At 40.8% G+C, this 12,156-nt stretch overlaps 1 protein-coding gene across 2 annotated transcripts in view; it reads left to right on the top strand.

Moving 5' to 3' along the window:
• The window catches only part of CD101 (CD101 molecule), a 55,091-nt gene that overhangs the window by 40,580 nt on the left and 2,355 nt on the right, over window positions 1-12,156 (top strand). The gene's annotated exons all lie outside the window — the stretch shown is intronic.

Here is a 12,156-nt window from a genome sequence, read left to right on the forward strand (position 1 = left end):
AGTTCAAGCAAGAGTGATATCACCAGTTTAGCATTTTAGAAAGCTCCCACTGGGAGCAATATTAAAGATGAATTGGAAGAGCAGCGGGCACAGAGCAGGGAGAACTATTTGAAATTGATTGTAGGAACCCAGGTGAGACAAGATGAAGACTGAATTAAAGCAGTGCCCGTGAGGGCTGAGAGAAGGGCAGGCTCCCATTATTAGGAGGTGCGATCTTCAGGATTTAGAGACTGATTAGCTGTATGTGGAGAGTGAATAAGCAGAAGGGGAGAATCAAGGATGAATATCAGGTTTCTGGCATAGGTGAATAGTGCAGATATTCACTGAATGAGGTCAGAGAGGAGAAAGGTCTCAAAGGGGAAATTGGTTTAATTTTGAATAAGCTGGGCTGGAATTGAATAAGGAGTGCCTGTGGATTATCCAGCAGACATCAGGACTTCCAAATGAGACCTTTGCCAGAACTGTAGATAGAAATCATCAGTTTATAGCTAATAACAGTACCTAAGGATGGGCCCCTGAGATGCACCACTACTTTTCGGGGAGTGTGGAAGAGTAGCCTGTGAAGGTGAATGAAAGTAGTCGCTGAGAGGTAGGAGAACCAGGGTTTGGTGGCATCATAGAAACCAAAGGCAGAGAGGGAATCAAGAGAGAAGTGAGAGCTGAAGAGGTCAAGTAAGATAAGAATGGGAAAGTTTCCATTGGATTTAACAATTTAGGGCAGTTACAGAAGAGTAATGAGAAAAGTCAATTGTGAGCCTGACTGAAGTGAGAAAGTGGACATACCAAATGCAGATGACACTTTCAAGAGCGTCCGTATAAAGGGAGAGAGAAGACTGATACGAATGGCAAGAGGTGTCAGTGAAGTTTTGCTTTGTTCTCTTTTGCTTTGAGGATGGTAGGGACTTGAGCACGTTTACATTCTAGAGGGGAAAGACCCGGTGGAGAGCAAGAAGTTGAAGATGAGAAGAGAAGAGAAGAGACATGACTGACAGTGCAGCATCTCCTATGATCATATATCACCTCCTGACTGCAGTGTTTTCTATGCCATCTCTCCCTGGTCAGCATTTACGCGTCCTTCACCTACCAACTCAACTGCCACTTTCTCAGGGACTTATCTTATTCTCTTAGTTCTCACACCTGTTTAACATCTATTGTCACTGCTGGACTATACATTCTGAGAAGGCAAAGACTCAGTGTCTCATTCCAGCACTAGTATGGTGCCTGACACATAGAAGATGCTCAAATACTTGAGCTCAAAATCACAGTGTAATTTCACTCCTGGTAAGGAGCAGCTCTGTGTATTAATAAAGCCCAGGTCAAATATACTGTGCTGCCAGTTCTCTCTTCTCAGATGGCTTTGCACTACCTTTATTCGGCAATTTCAGGTTGGGTTAGTTTTGTGCTGCATAGTAAAACTGTGAAGGCAGAAAAGTTAGGAATCATTTCTCTAGGGGAAACACACCTTGCATTTTCTTCTCCATCTTATTTCCTCAGTTCTGACTGAGTCAAGGCAGGGCTACAGTTACCTGAGTTTTTTTTATCTCACCCTCAGGCCCCACACAGAAATGTCTTATTCTGGAGAATTCTCTGTGATTCATTAATAGGCAAGGTTATAAGCCTTTCTGGGGAATGGGCTATTTGTAGTAGTATGGTATTTGGTACCATTTCCCAGCTTTTATTTGGGTAAGGAATATTTAGAAAGTGGATCCTCAAAGGAGATATGTGCCACCACCTAAAGTTTCTGGAGAGACCATGGCATTTATCCACCCTACCCCAGTACCTCCAACAAAACCTGGCACATAGCACACAGCAAATGCTTGATGAAAGAATGGGCAAGTGAGTCTTCAGTTGGATTGAAACAGGATGCTGTCAAGGGTTCACTTATGCTGGATGCATTGTGTCAGCTTACTTAACCCTGCTTTCATTTTTTGGCAGGAGCCAACTCATGGCATAGTCAGTTGCCTCATTATCCCATATCTTTCTTCTTCTGAAGCCAGTATTTCTGAGGTAATATCAAAAAGGAATACTCCTCATCATGCACTTGGCCGTGGGGAGAAGCAAGTTATAAATGAAATCTCATAATGAAGTGTTCTCATTACATTTTGGGCTGTCTTACAGGCCTTGTACTTTGAGCATTGGGCACTTACTTGGATTGATTCAAAATGCCAACCCTTAATGGTTTTAATGCCACTAATGCTGATCCAGATATGGGTGAGAAGCAGATGGTGGCAAATGGTGACTGTGGGATCCAGAGCAAACACTGCCCTCCCAGGAGATGTAATTGAAAAGCAGTGGAGCTGACAGTTGCTTGCTGTTGGCCAATTCAGTACTGTGAAGAGTGCACTTTGCCGTACTTTGATGGCAGATTGCTCTAAACAGAGCAGCCTTCTGCCCATTAAGTTACTCAAGCCCTCTGGCAGTCCCTTCATGATGAAGGTTAGAGTCTCAGTGGCAGAAAAGCCAAGTACCAGATTTCTTTCCACTTTCTATATGCCAGTCACATCTCCCCATTGTCAACACCACCATCCTAGCAACAGTGATTTGTGGATGCTGTGGACCATCATCTCCCAATTCTCTGCCTCTCGTGAATGGAAAAGGAAGTCAAAGTCCCCAAAGTAATCATTTGGCTCTTAGCTGAATGTCACCCAATCCTGGGACAGGGAGATCAGAGATTTAAGGAAGAGATTTGGCCTGTGGAAGAGCCCCTGGGTTTGGAAAGAGAAGGTCTAGCTCTGTTTCCTGACCAGTCTCTTGGGAGAATGTTGCTGGTGATTTTCCTAACTGTCTCAGTAGCATTCTAGCTAATATTTATGTCTTGCTGACTCAATAAATGCACGAGGCACTATCTTAAGTGCTTTATTGTGCATTATCTCATCATGATTCTACAAATCATCTGCACTGGATTGACAAAGAAACTAATGATTAGAGAGGATAAGTTATTTGTCCAAGTCAATAATGCCAAGTTGAAGAACCAGGATTTGAACCCAGCTCCCTTCAAGATGTAGTAAATGTTCAGTCAGTACCTCCTCTGCATGTGAATCAAGTGAAGTGTCATGGCTAGTACTCTTACCCACTGGTCCCCACACTCCATTTTCTTCCAGCACTTCAGTCTACACATTCTTCTTAACCACATGCCTTGAGATATAGTCAGATAAAACCTGGGAGAATTACTGTAGTGAAGCAGGACCTTGGAAAGAGGATAATAAAGAATATGAAATCTAGGCTGTGCAGTTTTAGGAGAGCAGAGGCTGGAGTGGTGGCAGTGCCTAGGACAGAGACTGAGATGACTTCAGGGGTTGGAGAGACCCAGAGGCAGAGACTGGCTTGCTGCATGCAGACTTGCTCTGAGGTGGATGGGATTCTAGTGCTTGACCTGCCACCACGGAAATAAAAGATATCCAAATGTTCTAGCATCATTTATTGAAAGAACCATCCTTTTTCCAGTCAATTGCAATTGTTAACATTGTAAAAATAGCAGTTGTTGATCAGATTAAAGATGGCAGAATAGGAAGGCAAGATGGAAACCTCCTTCCAAAAACACATAAAAGAGGAAAACACAGCAAATGCAACTAGACCTGAAAACAACTTGAAGACTGCAGAACAGACCCCTACACCTGAGGAAGAAGAGATGAACACACAGAAAAGGGTGAAGTGACAAAGCCAAGATCAAGTGGGACCCAAGCCCTCACCCCAACACCAGCCACCTGATAGGAGAAGGAATGGAGCCAGAAGAGGGTAGGAGCCCAGGAGCACTGCACACCTGGCCCTGAGTATTTGCTCCAGAAGCACAAGCCCGTTTTACATGGAATTATGGTGATTATTGGGCTGGACACCAGGGGCAGGCAGGACACTCTGGGAGGATGAGACCCCAGCCAGTGTGGAGGTCAGGCACACTCTGCCAGTCCTGAGACCCAGGGGCACCAGAGATGATGAGGGTTGGAGGGAACTCTCTCCTCAGGAGAAAGGGCAGGTGGAGGATACCTCCCCAGACCTTCCTCCACCCAACAGACGGGGAACTCTCAGGAGCTCCACACACTCCATCCCCCTTGCTGGCAATGCCGCCCTGAGCCTCCTCCCTGCACGCTCTGCTGGGAACCAATCCACTTGGCCCAGCAGCAGCAGCAGACTTAGCTGCCTGGCAGGCAGAGGGAGACTCTCTCAGCTTCCTTGGCTCCATTTCAGTCCAACCAGAGAGGTGCCTGGAGGAGCCAGCCCCAAGAGCTCCTTTCTTCCTGCAGGTGTCCAAACCCAGTGGTGTGTGTCCAGCTGGGGCATCAGTCTACCCACCCCATTAACCCTGCAGCCCTGCTATTGCTGCAGGCCAGGAATGGGGCATCACTGCCCACAGCAAGCTTGACAGATTCCTGGGCTGATCACAAAGGCAGCAGCTTAAGCAAACTTCCCATCCAGCCTTAGACCACTACAGAAGCCACACAGAAATGTGCTCCACCCACAGCATGCCAACAACTAGGGCCCCTGAAAAACAGAACCAAGCACTAGAGAGTGAAGAATCTTGAGCTTCTGGGCACGATAGCACACCTCCTTCATAGAGTTATTACTCTTTAGACCACAAAGCATAGCAGAGACATCTAATACAAAGGAAGAAACCAAGAATCCCTGACAAAATAAGCAGGCAAAGGAATTTGATTCAATCAAAACTACAAGACAGAACGCCAGAAAAAGGGCTAAATGAAGCAGAGATCACCAATCTTCTTGATAAAGATTTCAAAAGAGGTCTAAATGAAACAGAGATCACCAATCTTGATAAAGATTTCAAAATCCATGCGCATGGATTTACAGAAAAGTATTCAAATCCCAGGGAAGACTTGAACAAAGAGATAGAAAACCTGAAAAGGAGCCACTGAGAGCTGAAGAATACAGTATTTGAAATGAAACATACAATGGAGGGACTTAAAAGTAGATTAGATCATGTAGAGGAGACAGTAAATGAAATAGAAATTAGAGAACAAACTGAGGAACAGAGAGAAAAAGGATCTCTAGGAATGAAAGAATGATGAAAGCTATGTGACCAATCCAAATGAAAGAATATTTTCATAATAAGGGTACCAGAAGGAAAAGAGAACAAAGGGATAGAAAGTCTCTTCAAGGAAATAATTGTTGAACACTTTCCCAATCTGGGGAAGGAACTAGACACTCAGGTCATGGAAGCGCAGAGATCCCCCAACAAAAGGAACCTCAGCAAGACAACACCAAGATATACAATAATTAAAATGGCAAAGATCAAGAGTAAGGAGAGTGTTGAAAGCAGCCAGAGAGAGAAAAGAAGATTACTTATAATGGAAATCACCTCAGGCTATCAGCAGACTTCTCAACAGAACACTTCAGGCAAGAAGAGAGGAGATGATATATTTAATATACTGAAACTGAAACAGAAGGACTTCCAACCAAGGATCCTCTGCCCAATGAGATTATCATGTAAATTTAAAGCAAGAATTAAACAATTTCCAGATAAACAAAAGCTGAAGGAATTTGCCACCACTAAGCCAGTCTTACATGATATGTTAAAGGGATCGCTGTAGATGGAAATGTCCCTAAAGCTAAATACCTTTCACCAGTGAAAATAAACCCACAGCAAAGGTAGTAGACCAAGTGATTACCAAGCAAATGAAAAATTAAAACAAAACAAAAGAAGCAAAATCAACTATACACAAAATCAGTCAAGGAATACACACAAAGTGCAGACTATGACATCTAATATGAAACATGAGGAGGAGGAAGAAGTAGAACGGGAGAAAAGTACCTTTAGATTGTATATGAAATAGAGTAATCAGCAATTTAAGATAGACTATTATGCAGTAAAGACGCTATCTTTGAACCTTTGGTAAGCATAAAACTAAAGCCTACAATAAATATGCAGGCACAAAAATAAATTAATTAAAAAAAGAGAAATCCAATTACAACACTAAATAAAACCATCAATAACTAGAGACTGTAGGAGGAAGAAAGGAACAGAGAAGAGATATAAAAAACAGAAAACAATAAAATAGTAGTAAGTACATATCTATCAATAATCACCTTAAATGTAAATGGACTGAATGCACCAATCAAAGGACATAGAATGGCAGAATGGGTAAGGGAACAAGACCCTTCTAAATGCTGCCTCCAAGACAGTCATTTCAGACCCAAAGACATATACAGACTAAAGTGAAGGGATGGAAAAATATATTGAATGCAAATAAAAGGGAGAAAAAAGTAGGATTAGCAGTACATAAACTAGACAAATTGATTGCAAAACAAAGAATGTAACAAAAGACAAAGAAAGGCATTATATAATGATAAAGGGATCAGTCCAACAAGAGAAGATAACTGTTATAAATATCCATGCACCCAACATAGGATCACCTAAATATGTAAAACAAATACAGAGTAAAAGGAGGAAATAGATTGCAACACTTTCATTTTTGGAGACTTTAACACACCACTCACATCAGTAGACCAACCAGACAGAAAATAAATAAGGAAACAGGCACTCAACAATACATTAGACCAAATGGACTTATCAGATATCTACAGAACACTCCATCCAAAAGCAGCAGGATACACATTTTTCTCAAGTGTACCTGGAATGTTCTCCAGAATAGATCACATACGAGGCCACAAGTGGCCTCAATAAATTCAAAAAGATTGAAATTGTATCAAGCAGTGTCTCAGACTACAATGGTATGAAACTAGAAATAAATTACACAAAGCAAACAAAAGACTTAAAAACACATACAGGTTAAAATACATGCTTTTACATAACCAATGGATCAGTGAACAAATTAAAACAGAAATCAAACAGTAAATGGAGAAAAATGAAAACAAAACCCAACATCCCAAAACCTGTGGAATGCAGCAAAGGCAGTTTTCTAAGAAGAAAGTACATAGCAATACAGGCTTACCTCAAGAAACAAGAACAATACAAAAAACAGTCTAAAATCACAATTAAAGAAACTAGAAAAAGAAGAACAAATGAAACCCAAAGTCAGTAGAAGGAGGGTCATAATAAAGATCAGATCAGAGATAAAACAATAGAAAAAAATGAAATCAGGAGATTGTTCTTTGAGTAAATAAACAAAATAGATAAACACCTAGCTAGCCTTATCAAGAAAAAAAGAGAGTGTACATACATAAATAGAATCAGAAATGAAGAGGAATAATCATGAAGGATACCACAGAAATACAAAGAATTATTAGAGAATATGATGAAAAAGTATATGCCAATAAATTGGACAACTTAGAAAAAATGGACAACTTCCTAGAAAATACAATCTTCCAAGAATGACCCAGAAAGAAACAAAAAATCTGAACAGATTATTTACCAGCAATGAAATTGGACTAGTAATCAAAAAGCTCCCCATAAACAAAATTCCATTTCCAGATGGCTTCACAGCTGAATTCTACCAAACATTTAAAGAAGAGCTAGTTCCCATCCTCCTAAAGCATTCCAAAAAGTAGAAGAGGAGGGAATACTTCCAAACTCATTCTATGAGGACAGCATCACTCTAATACCAAAACCAGACAAAGACAACATACAAAGAAAATTACAGACCAATATCCCTGATGAACATAGATGCAAAAATCTTGAACAAAATATTAGCAAAACGAATCCAAAAATACATCAAAAAGATCATCCATCATGACCAAGTGAGATTTATTCTAGGGATGCAAGGATGGTACGATATTTGTAAATCCATTAATACCATACACCACATTAACAGAAGAAGGATAAAAACCATATGATCATGTCAATAGATGTTGAAAAACCATTTGACCAAATTCAACATCCATTCATGAAAAAAACTCTTGACAAAATGGGTATAGAGAGTATGTACCTCAACATAATAAAGGCCATATATGACAAACCCACACTAATATCATGCTTAATAGTGAAAAGCTGAAAGAATTTTCTATAAGATCAGGAACAAGACAAATACTCTCACCACTTTTATTCAGCAAAGTACTAGAGGTCCTCACCACAGCAATCAGACAATACAGAGATAAAAGGCATCCAAATTGGTAAGGAAGAAGTTAAATTTACTGTTTGAAGATGACATGATAGTATATATAGAAAACTCTAAAGAATTAACCAAAAGACTACTAGAACTAATAACTAAATTCAGCAGAGTTGCAGGATACAAAATGAATACACAGCAATCTGTTGCATTCCTATATACTAACAATGGACTAGCAGAAAGAGAAATCAAGAAAACAACTCTATTTACAATTGCATCAAAAAGAATAAAATACCTAAGAATAAACCTAAACAACAAGGTGAAAGACCTGTACTCTGAGGAGTACAGGATACTCAGAGAAACTGAGGAAGACACCAAAAGATGGAAATCTATCCTGTGCTCATGGGTATGAAGAATTAATATTGTCAAAAGGGCCATTGTGCCCAGAGCAGTTTACAGATTCAATGCAATCGCTATCAAAATACTAACAGCATTCTTCAATGAACTAGAACAAATAGTCCTAAAATTCATATGAAACCACAGGCGGCCGTGAGTGGCCACGGCAATCTTGAGAAGGAAGAACAAAACTGGGGGGATTACTCTCCCTGACTTGAAGCTCTACTACAAAGCTACAGTTATTACAACAATTTTGTACTGGCAAAAGAACAGACCCATAGATCAGTGGAACAGAATGGAGAGCCCAGATATAGACCCATACATCTATGGTCAATTAGTATATGATAAAGGAGCCATGAATATACAACGGGTAATGACAGCCTTTTCAACAGCTGGTGTTGGCAAAACTGGGCAGCTACATATAAGAGAATGAAACTGGATTGTCTAGCTCCATACGCAAAAGTAAACTCAAAATGGATCCAAGACCTGAATGTAAGTCATGAAACCATAAAACTCTTAGAAGAAAATGTAAGCAAAAATCTCTTGAATATAAACATGAGCAACTTTTTCCTAACAAATCTCCTTAGGCAAGGGAGACAAAATAAAAAATGAACAAGTGGGACTATACCAAACTAAAAAGCTTCTGTACAGGAAAGGACATGAAAAGGCATCCTAAAGTATGGAAAAATATATTCATAAATGACATATTTAATAAGGGGTTAACATCCAAAATATATAAAGAACTCATAAGCCTCAACACCCAAAAAATAAATAACCCAACCAAAAAATGGGCAGAGGACCTGAACAGACACTTCTCCAAAGAAGAAATATAAATGGCCAACAGACACATGAAAAGATGGTCCACATCACTAATCATCAGGGAATTGCAAATCAAAACCACAATGAGATATTACCTCACACCAGTTAGAATGGCCACTATCCAAAAGACAAGAAATAACAAATGCTGGCGAGGGTGTGGAGAAATACACAATTGGTGGGACTGAAAATTGGTGCAGCCACTGTGGAAAACAGTATGGAGTTTCCTCAAAAAAACAAAAAAAAATGGAAATTCCATTTGACCTCATAATTTCACTCCTAGGAATGTACCCAAAGAAAACAAACTCCCTGATTCAAAAAGACATACACACCCCTATGTTTATTGCCACACTGTTTGCAATAGCCAAAATATGGAAGCAACCTATGTGTCCATCAACAAATGACTGGATAAAGAAGAAGTGGTACATATAAGCAGTGGAATATTTTTCAGCCATAAAAAGAAAAGAAATCCTGTCATTTGCAACAACATGGATGGATCTAGAAGGTATTATGCTCAGTGAAATAAGCCAGATGGAGAAAGACAAATACCATATGATTTCACTCATTTGTGGAATATAACAAGAAAGCAAAACTGAAGGAACACAACAGCATTATACTCATGGACACTGAGAAGTGACTAGAGGTTACCAAGGGGAAGAGAAGTTGGGGTAGTGGGAAGTAGGGAAGGGGGACTATTGAACCATCGTGATGTACATTTGATAAAAACAAAGCAGTTGTCCATGTATGTGTGGGTCTATTTCTGTATTCTATTCTAGTTCATTCATGTGTTTGTCTCCTCACCAGTGCCATAATACCTTGTTTACTGTAATTTTAGACTAAGACTTGGGGTCAGATAGTATTAGTTCTCCAGCTTCATTTCTTTTCAGAGTTGTTTTGACTATTGTGTGACATTTGCATTTCCATATGAATTTTAGAATCAGATTGTTAATTTCTTCCAAAAAACTGCTGTGGTTTTGATTTGTAGGCCTTGAATCTACAGATCAATTTGGAGAGTATTGATATCTTGACAGTGTTGAGTCTTCCAACCCTGAGTAAAGTATATTGCTCCATTCATTTGGGTTTCCTTAGTTTCTCTTTTAAAGTTTTGTACTTTTCAGTATACAGGTCTTGCATGTACTTTGTCAACATGTTTCACATCTTTCATGCAGTTGTAAAGAGCATTTTAAAAAATAATTTCATCTTCCATTTATATATTACTAGCATATAAGTATAATTGATTTTTGTGTATTGATCTTGTATTTTTCAACTTTGCCAATCTCACTTATGAGTTCAAGTAGCTTTTTTGTAAATTCCATCAGATTCTTAAATAGATGATAATGTCGTGTGCAAATAAAGACAATGTTTTTCTGCCACAAAAAAAAAAAGAATATGAAATCTAGCTTTATCATTGCCCACCCCTGCAAAAACAACAACCGAATTTAGGATAGAGAAAATAAATGACACTGGGCAAAATCCAGGAAACAAAGCCCTGCAGCTCTCATCAGCCCTGCTCAGAGGTGCCAGCCTAACGTTCAGGGATGGTCTTCACCCTGTGCATCATGATGGCAGCCTCCTCTGGGTTCGGGTGTGCAGAATTCACTCATGCAGTCGATGTCTTCATCAGTCTCCCTCTATGACCTGTGGACAAAGTGCCACACAAAATGAGAAGATGCATAAGGAAGACAGAGGCCCGGACTTACAGAAGCTCACAGTGCTGAAATTGTTCAAATGTTTAGATTCTTTCTTGACTTTCAACAAAGAGATGCCTCTCAAGGTGAAAAATGCATTAGCGATGCAGAAAATGCATTAGCGATGCACCATGAGGTTGGTCAAAATGACCTCTAAACCTGTTGTTTTCATCTCTAACAGTCTATAATCCCCTGAATCCTTTAGCTTAACCTTTGAAGATGAAGTTGCTTATGTCATTACAATTTTCAAATAAAAGCACAGCTACTATTAGCATCAGATTTTTCAGAGCAGCCCTGATGTCATATATCTTACCATAAATACATGAAGTTGGAAGACTGCATTTAGTAGCTGGTGTCTCTTTGCACATGCGTCTTTCTGCACCAAGAGACTGCAGAGTTGGTCCTCTGCTAGTAACTCAAGGCACTGTTCCCTGGACCCTGAGGCACCTGCCGTCCTCTCAGCTTTGCTTCCCTGGCTGTGTGGCCGGAGGCACTTTGTACTGCTTGTGCGCGCTCTCCGTGTTCATGCTCATAGTGCTGCCTGCCCGCTGCCCCTGCCTGCAGGCTCGTCATGGGCTTCAGCGTGCCATCACATAGGGACTTCAGGCCCATGTGGTTGCAGTCAACTCAGCAAAAGTTATCAAGCCCATGTGGTATGCACTGCAGGGGATAGAGAAGCAAGTGGTGCAGTCAGACATACGCACGTAGCTGTGATGAAGCAGAGGAGACGGTTAAGAGGTCTAAACAAAGGGATGTGTGAGAGGACCATGAAGAGAAGCACTGTGCCCAAGGGAGGCAGGCCAGCCTGGGGGAGGAGGTGTGACCCCAGCAAGGCCAGAGGACCCGAGGATCAGGAGGATCAGGGTGCAGAGAATATGCCTGGTGGAGGCGACAGTCAGCACCACATGGGAGAGAAGCTGTGGAAGGAGCCTGGGGAGTGGGAGACCCATTGGGAGAGTCAGAAGGGATGGTGTTTCTCACTGTAGGTGCTGTTTTAGAAGAGGGTGCAGTGTGCGTGTGTGTGTGTGTAGAAGTGGCGGTGGGAATACTTAGTTGAAAATTCAGGACCTGCAACAGAGTTGGGAATGAGGGTTGAATTACAGATATCTTTTCTGAGGAAAGAAGATTAAAGGAGAGGTTTCCTTTTTTGTTCCACTTCTCTCGCTGGCTGTTAGTTTTAAGTAGGTCATTGAAACCTCGGGTGGTTGGAACTTGCCGGGCAAGGGCAGTCAGGTGGGAAGAGCCCCGTTCCAGAGTTCTCTGTTCCCGGCACTCTCTCCTTCCTCCTCACATATGTATGG

The sequence above is a fragment of the Manis javanica genome, chromosome 4 (genome assembly GCF_040802235.1).
Source record: "Manis javanica isolate MJ-LG chromosome 4, MJ_LKY, whole genome shotgun sequence".
In the NCBI taxonomy this organism is placed as follows: Eukaryota; Metazoa; Chordata; class Mammalia; order Pholidota; family Manidae; genus Manis; species Manis javanica.